Here is a 13,941-nt window from a genome sequence, read left to right on the forward strand (position 1 = left end):
TAAAAACAAATGGTTACATATTACAGTATTCAAGTAACACAATTTGAGTATATAAGTACCTTTACTAATGTGTTTTATATTTTCATATTTTTTCATGTTATTAATTAGTGTCATTTTATTTAAGCTTAAGTAACTCCTTCTAGCATTTCTTGTAAAGCAGGTGAAGTGGTAGCTTTTTGTTAATCAGGGAAAGTCTCTCTCTTCCATTTCTGAAGCAAAGCTTGGCTGGATAACATATTTTTAGTTGGCAGCTTATTTCTTTCAGCATTAGAATATATACACCCACTCTTTCCTGGCCTGCAAGGTTAAATCCATTGATAGCATCATGTGTGTTTCCTTGTAGATGAGGACTTTTTTGTCTTCCTGCTTTAAAATTTTGTCTTTATTAGATAGTTTTATTATAATGCATCTTGGAGAAGCTCTCTTTGGGTTAAATCTAGGGACCTATGAACTTCCTAAACTTGATTGTCCAAATTGTTCCTCAGATTTGGGAAGTTCTCAGTCATTATTTCTCTAAATAAGCTTTCTGTCCCTTTCTCCATCTCTTCTCCTTCCAGGACTCCACAATGTATAAATTGCTTTTCTTCATGGTCTCCCTTAATTCATATAGGCTTTCTTAACCATTTTAATTTTTTTCTTTGTTCTTCTCTAACTAAATAGTTTGAAATGGCCTGTTTTCAAGTTCACAGTTTCTCTCTTTTGGTTGATCAAGTCTACTGCTGATGCTCTGTATTTCACTTTTCATTACTTAATTGTCTTCTTAAGTTCCAGTATTTGTTTCGTTTTTTATTCTGACTCACTGAAGTAAGTGTCATTTTGTCTGCATATCATTTTATTAATTTCATTGCATTCTCTATCTGTATTTTCTTGCAGCTTACTCAACCTCCTTGCCAGTATTTTGAATTCTGTATCAGGGAAAACATAGATCTCCATTTCTTTAGAGTCAGATACTGGAAAATTGTATTCCCTGGAGGGAGGGGTCATGTTTCCTTAATTTTTTAGAAGATGTATTCAGAACACTTACATTGCTTGGAGGGGGAGACAAAAGAGTCACTAGAGGGACGCCTGGGTGGCTCAGTCGGTTAAGCGTCTGCCTTCGGCTCAGGTCATGATCCCAGGGTCCTGGGATCGAGTCCCGCATCGGGCTCCCTGCTCTGCGGGGAGCCTGCTTCTCCCTCTGCCTCTGTCTCTCTCTCTGTCTCTCATGAATAAATAAATAAAATCTTTAAAAAAAAAAAAAAGAGTCACTAGAGAGAGTAGTGAGTGGATGGAGGGGGAGCAATGGAAATGTTTGAGAACTGACTGGTATGCTGAGTAAAAAGAAATTGTTCTAAATGTTATTCAAAATCCAGATGCATAAAAGAAAATACTGAAGCCACGATGAAAATGGGCAGTCTTAGAAATAGAGTTAAAAAAAAAAAAAAATTCCCTAAAAGAAAAGCCTAGGCCTACATGGCTTCTTTGGTGAGATGTTTTTTGTTTGTTTGTTTTAATAATACTAATCCTTCAGAAACTCCTTCAGAAAATAAAGGAGGGAGGGCGCCTGGGTGGCTCAGTCGGTTAAGCGACTGCCTTCGGCTCAGGTCGTGATCCCAGGGTCCTGGGATCGAGCCCCGCATCGGGCTCCCTGCTCTGCGGGGAGCCTGCTTCTCCCTCTACCCCTCCCCCTGCTTGTGTTCCCTCTCTCGCTGTGTCTCTCTCTGTCAAATAAATAAATAAAATCTTTAAAAAAAAAAAAAAAAAAGGAGGGAATACTTCTCAATTCATTCAATGAAGCCAATATTGCCCCAATATTAAAACTAGAAAAAGACATCATAAAAGTTACAGACCAAAATACCCATGAACATAGAGGTACGAATCTTTAAAAAAAAAAAAAGCAAACCAGGAGAGCCTGGCTGGCTTAGTCAGTAGAGTGTGCAACCCTTGATCTCAGGGTCATGAGTGAATTCCAGCTCCATGTTGGACACAGAGGTCACTAAAAAAAAAAGCAAACCAGGGGCACCTGGCTGGCTCAGTCAGTGAAGCATGTGACTCTTGACCTTGGTGTCATGAGTGCAAGCCCCAGGTCAGGATAGAGTTTACTTAAAAAAATTTCCAAACCAAATTCAGCAACTAATAAAAAAGATTATAAAACATGACCAAAGGTATTTATCCCAAGAATGTAAGATTGGTTTACAGCTAAAAGCCAATTAATACAATATACCTTATTAAAAGAATAAAGGACAAAAATCTCATGATGATGTTTTATCATGAATGATAAAAAAGCACTTGACAAACATTAAAGATTTTTAAAAAATGCTCAACAATGGAAGATTAGAACCTCCTTATCATGATAAAGAGCATTTACAAAAGATTCTACAGTTAACATTATTCTTAACAGTGAAATATTGAATTCTTTATCCCTAAGATAAGGAATAAGACAAAGATTTTTGATGCTACAATATTCATTTATCTTTTACAGTGTTTTCGATCTGATGTTAAAAGACAACAAGATACGAAAGGATTATAAACTGAAACACACATACACAAATGGTGTTTATTTGCAAATGACATAACTATGTATATAAAACAGGAATTAGAGAACTACAGCCTGCAGTTTGCCTATAAAATACAAAGAGCACGTAAATTTGTAAATAGAGTACTACTGATTCACACCCCTGCCCATTCATTTATGTAATATTGCCAATAAATGCTTTCATGTCAGAGTTGAACAACAGGGGGGTAGTGGTGCTGACTCCTGCAGTCGAAAAGCTGTGTGTAACTACTGACTCCCCCCAAACTAAACTACTAATCACCTACTGTTGACTGGAAGACATACTGATAACAAACAGTTGATTAACACATTTGGTATGTTATATGTATTATATACTGTATTCTTACAATAAAGTAAGCTAGACAAAAGAAAATATTAAGAAAATCATAAGAGAAAATAAATTTACAGTACTGTACTGTATTTATTGGGGGTAAAAAAGGAATATAAGGGTACCCATGCAGGTTAAAACATTTTGTTCAAGGTTCAACTGTACTTGCAAAAGATAGCACATGGCCACAGTCCTGAGATCGTTCATTTGATCCTTTAAGAAAAAATCTGACAACTGGATGCAGAAAACACAAAGTGACTTACAAAATATTATAAGACTATATATTATAAAACTAATAAGCAGGTTTGGGAAGGTCACTGATACAGCTAATACACAAAAGTCAATTATATTTCTATACACTATATGCAGAATGAAAATGAAAACACTAATAAAACACTTCGATTTACAACAGAATGAAAAACAATACACCTAGAAATAAATTTAACAACACAGTATAAGGCACCTGGGTGGTTCAGTCAGTTAGGCGTCTGCCTTCGGCTCAGGTCATGATCTCAGGGTCCTGGGATAGAGCCCCAGATGAGGCTCCCTGCTCAGTGGGGAGTCTGCTTCTCCTTCTGCCCCTTCATCCCACTATTGTACTCTTTCTCTCTCTCTCAAATAAAATCTTCAAAAAATAGTATAAAACCTGTACAATAAAAACTAAAAAAGGACCGTGAGAGAAAATAAAGATGTAAATAAATGGAGAGATAGTAGACTCAATATTGTTAAGAAGGCATTTCTCCCCTAAATTGGTCTACATATTCAACAAAAATTCCTAGTAAAATCCCAGCAGGCTTTCTTGTAGAAAATGACAAAACAATCCTAAATTTTATGGGGAAATATAAAGAACCTCTAATAGCCAAGCACCTTTGAAAGATAATAGAGAACCTACACTACAAGATTTCAAAATTTATAAACTATGGTAATTCTGACAGTCTGGTATTGGCATAAGGATAGCCATACATATCTCAATGAAAGAGGAAGTTCAAAAAGAAACCCTTATATTTATGGTAAACTAATTCTTTTTTTTTAAAAAGATTTTATTTATTTGACAGAGAGAGATACAGCGAAAGAGGGAACACAAGCAGGGGGAGTGGGAGAGGGAGAAGCAGGCTTCCCGTGGAGCAGGGAGCCCGATGCAGGACTCTATCCCAGGACCCTGGGATCATGACCTGAGCCGAAGGCAGGTGCTTAACGACTGAGCCACCCAGGTGCCCCTATGGTAAACTAATTCTTGACAAAGGTGCCAATAACTCAATGAGAAAAGTCTAGTCTTTTCAAGAAATTGTACTGATACATTTAGACAACCACATGCAAAAAGAAAAAGAACTAAGATCCATGCCTCACACCATATGTAAAAGTTAATTAAAATGGATCATATACAAAAGTATACAGGCTAAAACAATAGGAATCCTCTAAGGAAACATAGGACAAAATATTTGTGACTTGGGGTTGAGTAAAAATTTCTTAGTTTGACATCAAAAACAAACACTAAATGAAAAAAATTCACAAATTGTACTTCATTATAATTTAAAAACCTTGCTACGCAAAAGACACTTTTAAGAAAAAGAAAAGACGTTCCAAATACACTGCAAAATAACTACACTGGGAGAAAATATTTACAAATTATATATCTGATAAAGGACTTCTATCAAACATATAAAAAACTCTCACAATTTAGTACTCAATACTAGGAAGGCAAACAACCAGTTATAAAAATTTGCAAAAGTTGAATATTTTAACAAAGAAAATATGTTAACTGCTAAGCACATGAAAATATGCTGTAACATCTTTAGTCAAGGACAAACTAAAACCACAGTAAAACACCACTATACACCCCCAATAATCAGTATAATGAAAGCAACTGACAATACCAAGTTTTGATAAGATGTACAGAAAATGCAACAGTCCTACATTGTTGGTGAAAATGTAAAATGTTATAGTTACTTTGGAAAACAGTTTGGCAGTTTCTTGAACTATTAAATATAAACCTAGCACACAAACCATCAGTTCCACTCACTATGTATTTCTCCAGTTGAAATGAAAATATCCACAGAAGGATTTGCATGTGAATCATCATAGTTGCATTAATCATAACAGCCCCAACAATGAAAACTGTCCAAATACTTATTAACTGGGGAATGGATAAACAACATGGGGCAGAACTATATAATGGAATATAATTCAGGAATAAAAAGGAACTACTGATCAGTAATACAACAAAGATTTACCTCAAAAACATTATGCTAAGGAAAAGAAACCAAACAAAAGACTATACATTACATTATTTCATATCTACCAAATTTCTAGAAAAGGGAAATCTACACATATACAATGCCCTTCACGTACTGCCTGAGTGAGAGTGTGAGCAAGGACTGACTGCAAACAGCACACAGATCTTTTTGGGATGATAAAAACATTTTACAATCCAATTATGGTAATGGTTACACAACTCTTATAAATTTACTAAAAATGATTGAATTGGGGGTGCCTGGGTGGCTCAGTCAGTTAAGCATCTGCCTTTGGCTCAGGTCATGATCCTGGAGTCCCAGGATCAAGCCCTGCATCAGGGTCCCTGATCAGTTGGGGGAGTCTGTTTCTCCCTCTGACCCTCCTCTCCCACCTTGTGTTCTGTCTCACTCTCCTGCTCTCTCAAATAAATAAATAAGATCTTTAAAATAAAATAAAATAAGGGGGGGGGGAGCAAGATGACGAAGGAGTAGGAGACCTAAATTTCATCTGGTCCTAGGAATTCAGCTAGATAGGGATCAAACCATTCTGAACACCTACAAACTCAACAGGAGATCGAAGAAAAGAATAGCAGCGACTCTCTGAACAGAAAAGCGACCACTTTCTGGAAGGTAGGACGTTTGGAGAAGTGAATCCAAGGCGATATTCGGGAAGATAGATGGCAGGGGAGGGGGCCTCCATCAGCCGGCTACCAGCAAGTGATAGAGCTGCAGAGCACAAAATTGGAACTTTTAGAAGTCGGCTCCGCTGAGGGATGTCGCTCTAGTGGCTAACCGGGGCGGGGGCGGGGGGAACCCTCACTGGGGCAGTGTGGTCTCAGGACCCTCGGGGTCACAGAAAGACTGGGGGTGCCTGAGTGCGGCAGAGCTCCCAGGTATCGGAGCGGGGAAGCCGGCTGCAGAGATGGAGCCGAGGAGCAGGCTCTCAGCTCGGGGTTGCCATCAACTGTGATCCACGGCACTGTTGGGCCACTGCTCCTCCAGCAGGGACTCAACAAGTGGCAGATCTGGGGAGATTCCCCTTACTCCCCTGGGGGGAGTGGCACGGGAGCACACCACAGGGATCTGCTGGGTTTGGAGACTCCAAATGGGGTCATGTGCCAGAGATAGAAACACTGGGTCACAGGCCAGGTGAGCACGGAGTGCTGCTGAAGACTGGGGAGACCGGAGTGATCGACTGCTTTTATCTGGGGGCGCACTGAGGAGCGGAGCCCCGAGTTCTCGGCTCCTCTGGGGTGGAGATTGGGAGGCCACCATTTTCACTCTTGGCCTCCAAAGCTGTACGGAAAGCTTGCAGGGAACAAAAGCTCCTGAGAGCAAACCCCACCAGATTACTTAGCCCAGACCGGCAAGGGCGGAGCAATTCCGCCTCTGGCAAAGACATTTGGGAACCACAGCAACAGGCCCCTCCCCCAGAAGATCAGCAAGAACAGCCAGCCAAGACCAAGTTTACCGATCAATGAGAACAGCAGAACGCCAGCTCTAGGGGAATACAGCAGATAGAATTCATGGCTTTTTCCTCCCTGATTCTTTAGTCTTTCAAAATTAATTTTTTTAATTTCCTTTTTTCGTTTTTTTTTTTTAATTTTTCTTTTTCCCTTTTTCAACCAACATCTTATCAATCCCTTTTTTAAAAATCTTTTTTATTTTTCATTTTTAGAGTCATATTCTATCCCTTTATAGTAGTTAACCTTATTATTGGTATATATATATAAGTTGTTCTCTCTTTAAAATTTTGGGATACAGTTTCTTCTAACAGACCAAAATATACCCTAAATCTCTGGTGTATGGCTTTGTTCTAGTCTCCTGCCTGATCACATTCTCTCCCCCCTTTTTTTTTTAATTCCTCTTCTTTCTTTTTTCAACCAACTTCTTATCAATTCCTTTTATAAAATCTTTTATAATTTTCATCTTTATAGTCATATTCCAATCCTTCATCATATTTACCCTTATTTTTGTACATATATAAGCTTTTCTCTCTTTAAAATTTTGGGAGGCAGTTTCCTCTAACAGACCAAAATATGCCCAAAATCTAGTGTGTGGCACTGATCTATTCACCAGCCTGATCATATTTGATCATATTCTCTCTTTTTTTCTTTAAATCTTTTTCTTTTCCTTTTTTTTTTTTTTCTTTCTTTCTCTTTCTTTTCCTCTGGTTTCAGGTCTCTTCTGATTTGTTTAGCGTATATTTTTCTGGGGTCGCTGTTACCCTGTTACCATTTTCTTCTCTCATTCATCTATTCTGCTCTGGACAAAATGACAAGACAGAAAAAATCACCTCAAAAAAAAGAACAAGATGCAGTACCAACTGCCAGGGACCTAATCAATACAGACATTAGTAAGATGTTGGAACTAGAGTTCAGAATGATGATTATAAAGGTACTAGTTGGGCTTAAAAAAGGCATGTAAGATAATAAAGAAACCCTTTCTGGAGAAATAAAAGAACTAAAATCTAACCAAGTCGAAATAAAAAAGGCTATTAATGAGGTGCAATAAAAAATGGAGGCTCTACAGGGGCGCCTGGGTGGCTCAGTTGGTTAAGCGACTGCCTTCGGCTCAGGTCATGATCCTGGAGTCCCTGGATCGAGTCCCGCATCGGGCTCCCTGCTCGGCAGGGAGTCTGCTTCTCCCTCTGACCCTCCTGACCCTCCCCACTCTCATGTGCTCTCTCTCTCAAATAAATAAATAAAATCTTAAAAAAAAAAAAATGGAGGCTCTAACTGCTAGGATAAATGAGGCAGAAGAGAGAATCAGTAATATAGAAGACCAAATGATGGAAACTAAAGAAGCTGAGAAAAAGAGAGATAAACAACTACTGGATCATGAGGGCAGAATTCGAGAGTTAAGTGATACCATAAGAGGAAACAATATTAGAATAATTGGGATCCCAGAAGAAGAAGAAAGAGAGAGAGGGGCAGAAGGTATATTGGAGCGAATTATAGAGGAAAACTCTCCTAAATTGGAGAAGGAAACAAGCATTAAAATCCAGGAGGCACAGAGAACCCCCTCAAAATCAATAAAAATAGGTCAACACCCTGACATCTAATAGTAAAACTTACGTGTCTCAGAGACAAAGAGAAAATCCTGAAAGCAGCTCAGGACAAGAGATCTATAACCTACAATGGTAGAAACATTAGATTGGCAACAGACTACCCACAGAGACCTGGCAGGCCAGAAAGGACTGGCATGATATATTCAGAGCACTAAATGAGAAAAATATGCAGCCAAGAATACTATATCCAGCTAGGCTGTCATTGAAAATAGAAGGAGAGATAAAAACCTTCCAGGACAAACAAAAACTAAAGGAATCTGCAAACACGAAACCAGCCCTACAAGAAATATTGAAAGGGGTCCTCTAAGCAAAGAGAGAGCCTAGAAGTAATACAAACCAGACAGGAACACAGACAATATACAGTAACAGTCACCCTACAGGCAATACAATGGCACTAAATTCGTATCTTTCAATAGTTACCCTGAATGTAAATGGGCTAAATGCACCAATCAAAAGACACAGGGTATGAGATTGGATAAAAAAACAAGACCCATCGATATGCTGTCTGCAAGAGACTCATTTTAGACCCAAAGACACCTCCAGATTTAAAGTGAGGGGGTGGAAAACCATTTACCATGCTAATGGACACCAAAACAAAGCTGGGGTGGCAATCCTTATATCAGACAAATTAGATTTTAAAACAAAGACTATAATAAGAGATGAGGAAGGACACTATATCATACTTAAAGGGTCTATCCAACAAGAAGATCTAACAACTGTAAATATCTATGCCCCTAACATGGGAGCAGCCAATTATATAAGGCAATTAATAACAAAAGCAAAGAAACACATCGACAACAATACAATAATAGTAGGGGATTTTAACACCACCCTCACTGAAATGGACAGATCGTCTAAGCAAAAGATCAACAAAGAAATAAAGACTTTAAATGACACACTGGAGCAAATGGACTTCACAGACATATTCAGAACTTTTCATCCCAAAGCAACAGAATACACATTCTTCTCTAGTGCCCATGGAACATTCTCCAGAATAGATCACATCTTAGGTCACAAATCAGGTCTCAACCAGTACCAAAAGATTGGGATCATTCCCTGCATATTTTCAGACCACAGTGCTTTTAAACTAGAACTCAATCACAAGAGGAAAGTAGGAAAGAACTCAAATACATGGAGGCTAAAGAGCATCCCACTAAAGAATGAATGGGTCAACCAGGAAATTAAAGAAAAATTAAAAAAATTCATGGAAACAAATGAAAATGAAAACACAACTGTTCAAAATCTTTGGGATGCAGCAAAGGCAGTCCTAAGAGGAAAGTATATAGCAATACAAGCCTTTCTCAAGAAACAAGAAAGGTCTCAATACACAAGCTAACCCTACACCTAAAGGAGCTGGAGAAAGAACAGCAAATAAAACCTAAACCCAGCAGGAGAAGAGCAGAAATCAATGAAACAGAAACCAAAAGAACAGTAGAACAGATCAACAAAACTAGGAGCTGGTTCTTTGAAAGAATTAATAAGATTGATAAACCGCTGGCCAGACTTATCAAAAAGAAAAGAGAAACGACCCAAATAAATAAAATCCTGAATGAAAGAGGAGAGATCACACCTAACACCAAAGAAATACAAACAATTATAAGAACATATTATGAGCAACTATATGCCAGCAAATTAGATAATCTAGAAGAAATGGAAGCATTCCTAGAGATGTATCAACTACCAAAACTGAACCAGGAAGAAATAGAAAACCTGAACAGACCTATAACCACTAAGGAAATTGAAGCAGTCATCAAAAATCTCCCAACAAACAAGAGCCCAGGGCCAGATGGCTTCCCAGGGGAATTCTATCAAACATTTAAAGAATTAATACCTATTCTCCTGAAACTGTTCCAAAAAATAGAAATGGAAGGAAAACTTCCAAACTCGTTTTATGAGGCCAGCATTACCTTGATCCCAAAACCAAACAAAGACCCCATCAAAAAGGAGAATTACAGACCAATATCCCTGATGAACATGGATGCAAAAATTCTCACCAAAATACTAGCCAATAGGATCCAACAGTACATTAAAAGGATTATTCACCAAGGCCAAGTGGGATTTATCCCTGCGCTGCAAGGTTGGTTCAACATCCACAAATCAATCAGTGTGATACAATACATTAATAAAAGAAAGAACAAAAACCATATGATCCTCTCAATAGATGCAGAAAAAGCATTTGACAAAGTACAGCATCCTTTCTTGATTAAAACTCTTCACAGTGTAGGGATAGAGGGTACATACCTCAATATCATAAAAGCCATCTACAAAAAACACACAGCGAATATCATTCTCAGTGGGGAAAAACTGAGAGCTTTTCCCCTAAGGTCAGGAACACGGTAGGGATGTCCACTATCACCAATGCTATTCAACATAGTACTAGACGTCCTAGCTACAGCAATCAGACAACAAAAAGAAATAAAGGCATCTGAATCAGGAAAGAAGTCAAACTCTCACTCTTTGCAGATGATATGATACTTTATGTGGAAAACCCAAAAGACTCCACCCCAAAACTGCTAGAACTCATACAGGAATTCAGTAAAGTGGCAGGATATAAAATCAATGCACAGAGGGGTGCCTGGGTGGCTCAGTCATTAAGCGTCTGCCTTCGACTCAGGTCATAGTCTAAGGGTCCTGGGATCAAGCCCTGCATCAGGCTTCCTGCTCAGTGGAAGGCTGCTTCTCCCTCTCCCATTTCCCCTGCTTCTGTTCCTGCTCACTAGCTCTCTCTCTTTCAAATAAATAAATAAATAAATAAATAAATAAATAAATCTTTAAAATCAATGCACAGAAATGAGTGGCATTCCTATACACCAACAACAAGACAAAAGAAAGAGAAATTAAGGAGTCAATCCCATTTACAATTGCACCCAAAACCATAAGATACCTAGGAATAAATTTAATCAAAGAGGCAAAGAATCTGTACTCAGAAAACTATAAAATACTCATGAAAGAAATTGAGGAAGACACAAAGAAATGGAAAAATGTCCCATGTTCATGGATTGGAAGAACAAATATTGTGAAGATGTCAATGCTACCTAGAGCAATCTACACATTTAATGCAATCGCTATCAAAATACCATCCACTTTTTTCAAAGAAATGGAACAAATAATCCTAAAATTTGTATGGAACCAGAAAAGACCCCAAATAGCCAGAGGAATGTTGAAAAAGAAAAGCAAAGCTAGTGGCATCACAATTCCAGACTTCAAGCTCTATTACAAAGCTGTCATCATCAAGACAGTATGGTACTGGCACAAAAACAGACACACAGATCAATGGAACAGAATAGAGAGCCCAGAAATGGACCCTCAACTCTATGGTCAACTAATCTTCGACAAAGCAGGAAAGAAGGTCCAATAGAAAAAAGACAGTCTCCTCAACAAATGGTGTTGGGAAAACTGGACAGCCACATGCAGAAGAATGAAACTGGACCATTTCCTTACACCACACACAAAAATAGACTCAAAATGGATGAAAGACCTAAATGTGAGACAGGAGTCCATCAAAATCCTAAAGGACAACACAGGCAGCAACCTCTTCAACCTTAGGCGCAGGAACTTCTTCCTAGAAACATTGTCAAAGGCAAGGGAAGCAAGGGCAAAAATGAGCTATTGGGACTTCATCAAGATAAAAAGCTTTTGCACAGCAAAAGAAACAGTTAACAAAACCAAAAGACAACCGAAAGAATGGGAGAAGATATTTGCAAATGACATATCAGATAAAGGGATAGTATCCAAAATCTATAAAGAACTTATCGAACTCAACACCCAAAGAACAAATAATCCAATCAAGAAATGGGCAGAAGACATGAACAGACATTTTTCCAAAGAAGACATCCAAATGGCCAACAGACAAATGAAAATGTGCTCAACATCGTTCAGCATCAGAGAAATCCAAATCAAAACCTCAATGAGATACCACCTCACACCAGTCAGAATGGCTAAAATTAACAAGTCAGGAAATGACAGATGTTGGCAGGGATGCAGAGAAAGGGGAACCCTCCTACACTGTTGGTGGGAATGCAAGCTGGTGAAGCCACTCTGGAAAACAGTATGGAGGCTCCTCAGAAAGTTGAAAATAGAGCTACCATACGACCCAGCAATTGCACTACTGGGTATTTGCCCCAAAGATACAAATGTAGTGATCCGAAGGGTACATGAACCCCGATGTTTATAGCAGCAATGTCCACAATAGCCAGACTATGGAAAGAGCCAAGGTGTCCATTGACAGATGAATGGATAAAGAAGATGTGGTATGTATATATACACACACACACACACACACACACACACACACACACAATGGAATATTATGCAGCCATCAAAAAGAATGAAATCTTGCCATTTGCAATGACGTGGATGGAACTGGAGGGTATTATGCTGAGTGAAATAAGTCAATCAGAAAAAGACATGTATCATATGACCTCACTGATATGAGGCATTCTTAATCTCAGGAAACAAACTGAGGGTTGCTGGAGTGGTGGGAGGTGGGAGGGATGGGGTGGCTGGGTGATAGACATTGGGGAGGGTATGTGCTAAGGTGAGTGCTGTGAATTGTGTAAGACTGTTGAATCATAGACCTGTATCTCTGAAACAAATACATTATATGTTAAAAAAAAAAAAAAAGAAGATAGTAGGAAGGGAAAAATGAAAAGGGGGAAGTCAGAGGGGGCAATGAACCATGAGAGAATATGGACTCTGAGAAACAAACTGAGGGTTCGAGAGGGAGGGGGGTGGGGGCTGGGTTAGCCTGATGATGGGTATTAAAGAGGGCACGTATTAAATGGAGCACTGGTGTTATACGCAAACAATGAATCATGGAACACTATATCAAAAACTAATGATGTAATGTATGGTGTCTAACATAACATAATAAAATAAAATTAAAATTAAAAAAATAAAACCCTGTTGTTATTTTAAAAAATGATTGTTATACATTTATAATGGGTGAACCATATTGTGTAAATTATATTTCAAAAACTTTTATTAAGGGTTCATTTTAATGTTGACACATATTACAGGACTGCCCTTCAGAAAGCGTATACCAATTAACTTCAACACCAGTAATGTAAGAAAATATTTTCCCTCACCTTGAAAAATCTAGTTGATATTAAACTTTTGCTAGGTAAAAACTGTAAGTTTAATTAACATTTTATTCTTATCAGTGAGGACATCTTTTCACATTTTTATGGACTAAGTTGTTTTACCAAAATTCACATGTTGAAGCCCTAACACCAAAATAACTGTATTTGGAGACTAAGCCTTAAAAGGATAATTAAAGTTAAATAATTCAAAAGGGTAGTGTCCATATAAACTAGTAAAAGACACCTAACCCCCCTCCCCTCTCTCTATGAATGCATATAATATAGATCATGTGAAGACACAGAAAGGCAGCAGTCAAAAGAGAGTTCTGGAGGTTCTAGTCTGTGATGGCAAAATGGGAGGCTCCTGAAACAATAACCTCTGGAAGAAATCCAGACACCAGCTGAGCAACTCCTACACATCAGATTGACAAGAAAATCACACATTGTAAGTAAGGGGCTCAGCACACACAACTCCTGGGAGCCACAATGAACAACAACACAAGAAAGCTACATGGATAATCAAAAAGGTTTGGAAGATAACCAAGAGCTAAAGCAGGGTTCAATAGTAAGTTTCGTCTCTTCAATGAGGCCAGTCCTTCAAGACTGGGAGAGGTAGCTGTTTTATCTAATGCACAGAAACTAATGAGGTAAAGATAAATGAAGAAACACAAGAATGTGATTCAAAATAAAGATAAAAC

At 38.3% G+C, this 13,941-nt stretch overlaps 1 long non-coding RNA gene across 5 annotated transcripts in view; it reads right to left on the reverse strand.

Moving 5' to 3' along the window:
• LOC123855616 (uncharacterized) overlaps positions 1-13,941 on the reverse strand; it is an 89,050-nt gene that overhangs the window by 47,596 nt on the left and 27,513 nt on the right. The window lies entirely within an intron of this gene.

Source organism: Mirounga angustirostris, unplaced genomic scaffold (genome assembly GCF_029215605.1).
Source record: "Mirounga angustirostris isolate CCGP_5_RB_7025 unplaced genomic scaffold, mMirAng1.0.hap1 SCAF_16, whole genome shotgun sequence".
Classification (NCBI taxonomy): Eukaryota; Metazoa; Chordata; class Mammalia; order Carnivora; family Phocidae; genus Mirounga; species Mirounga angustirostris.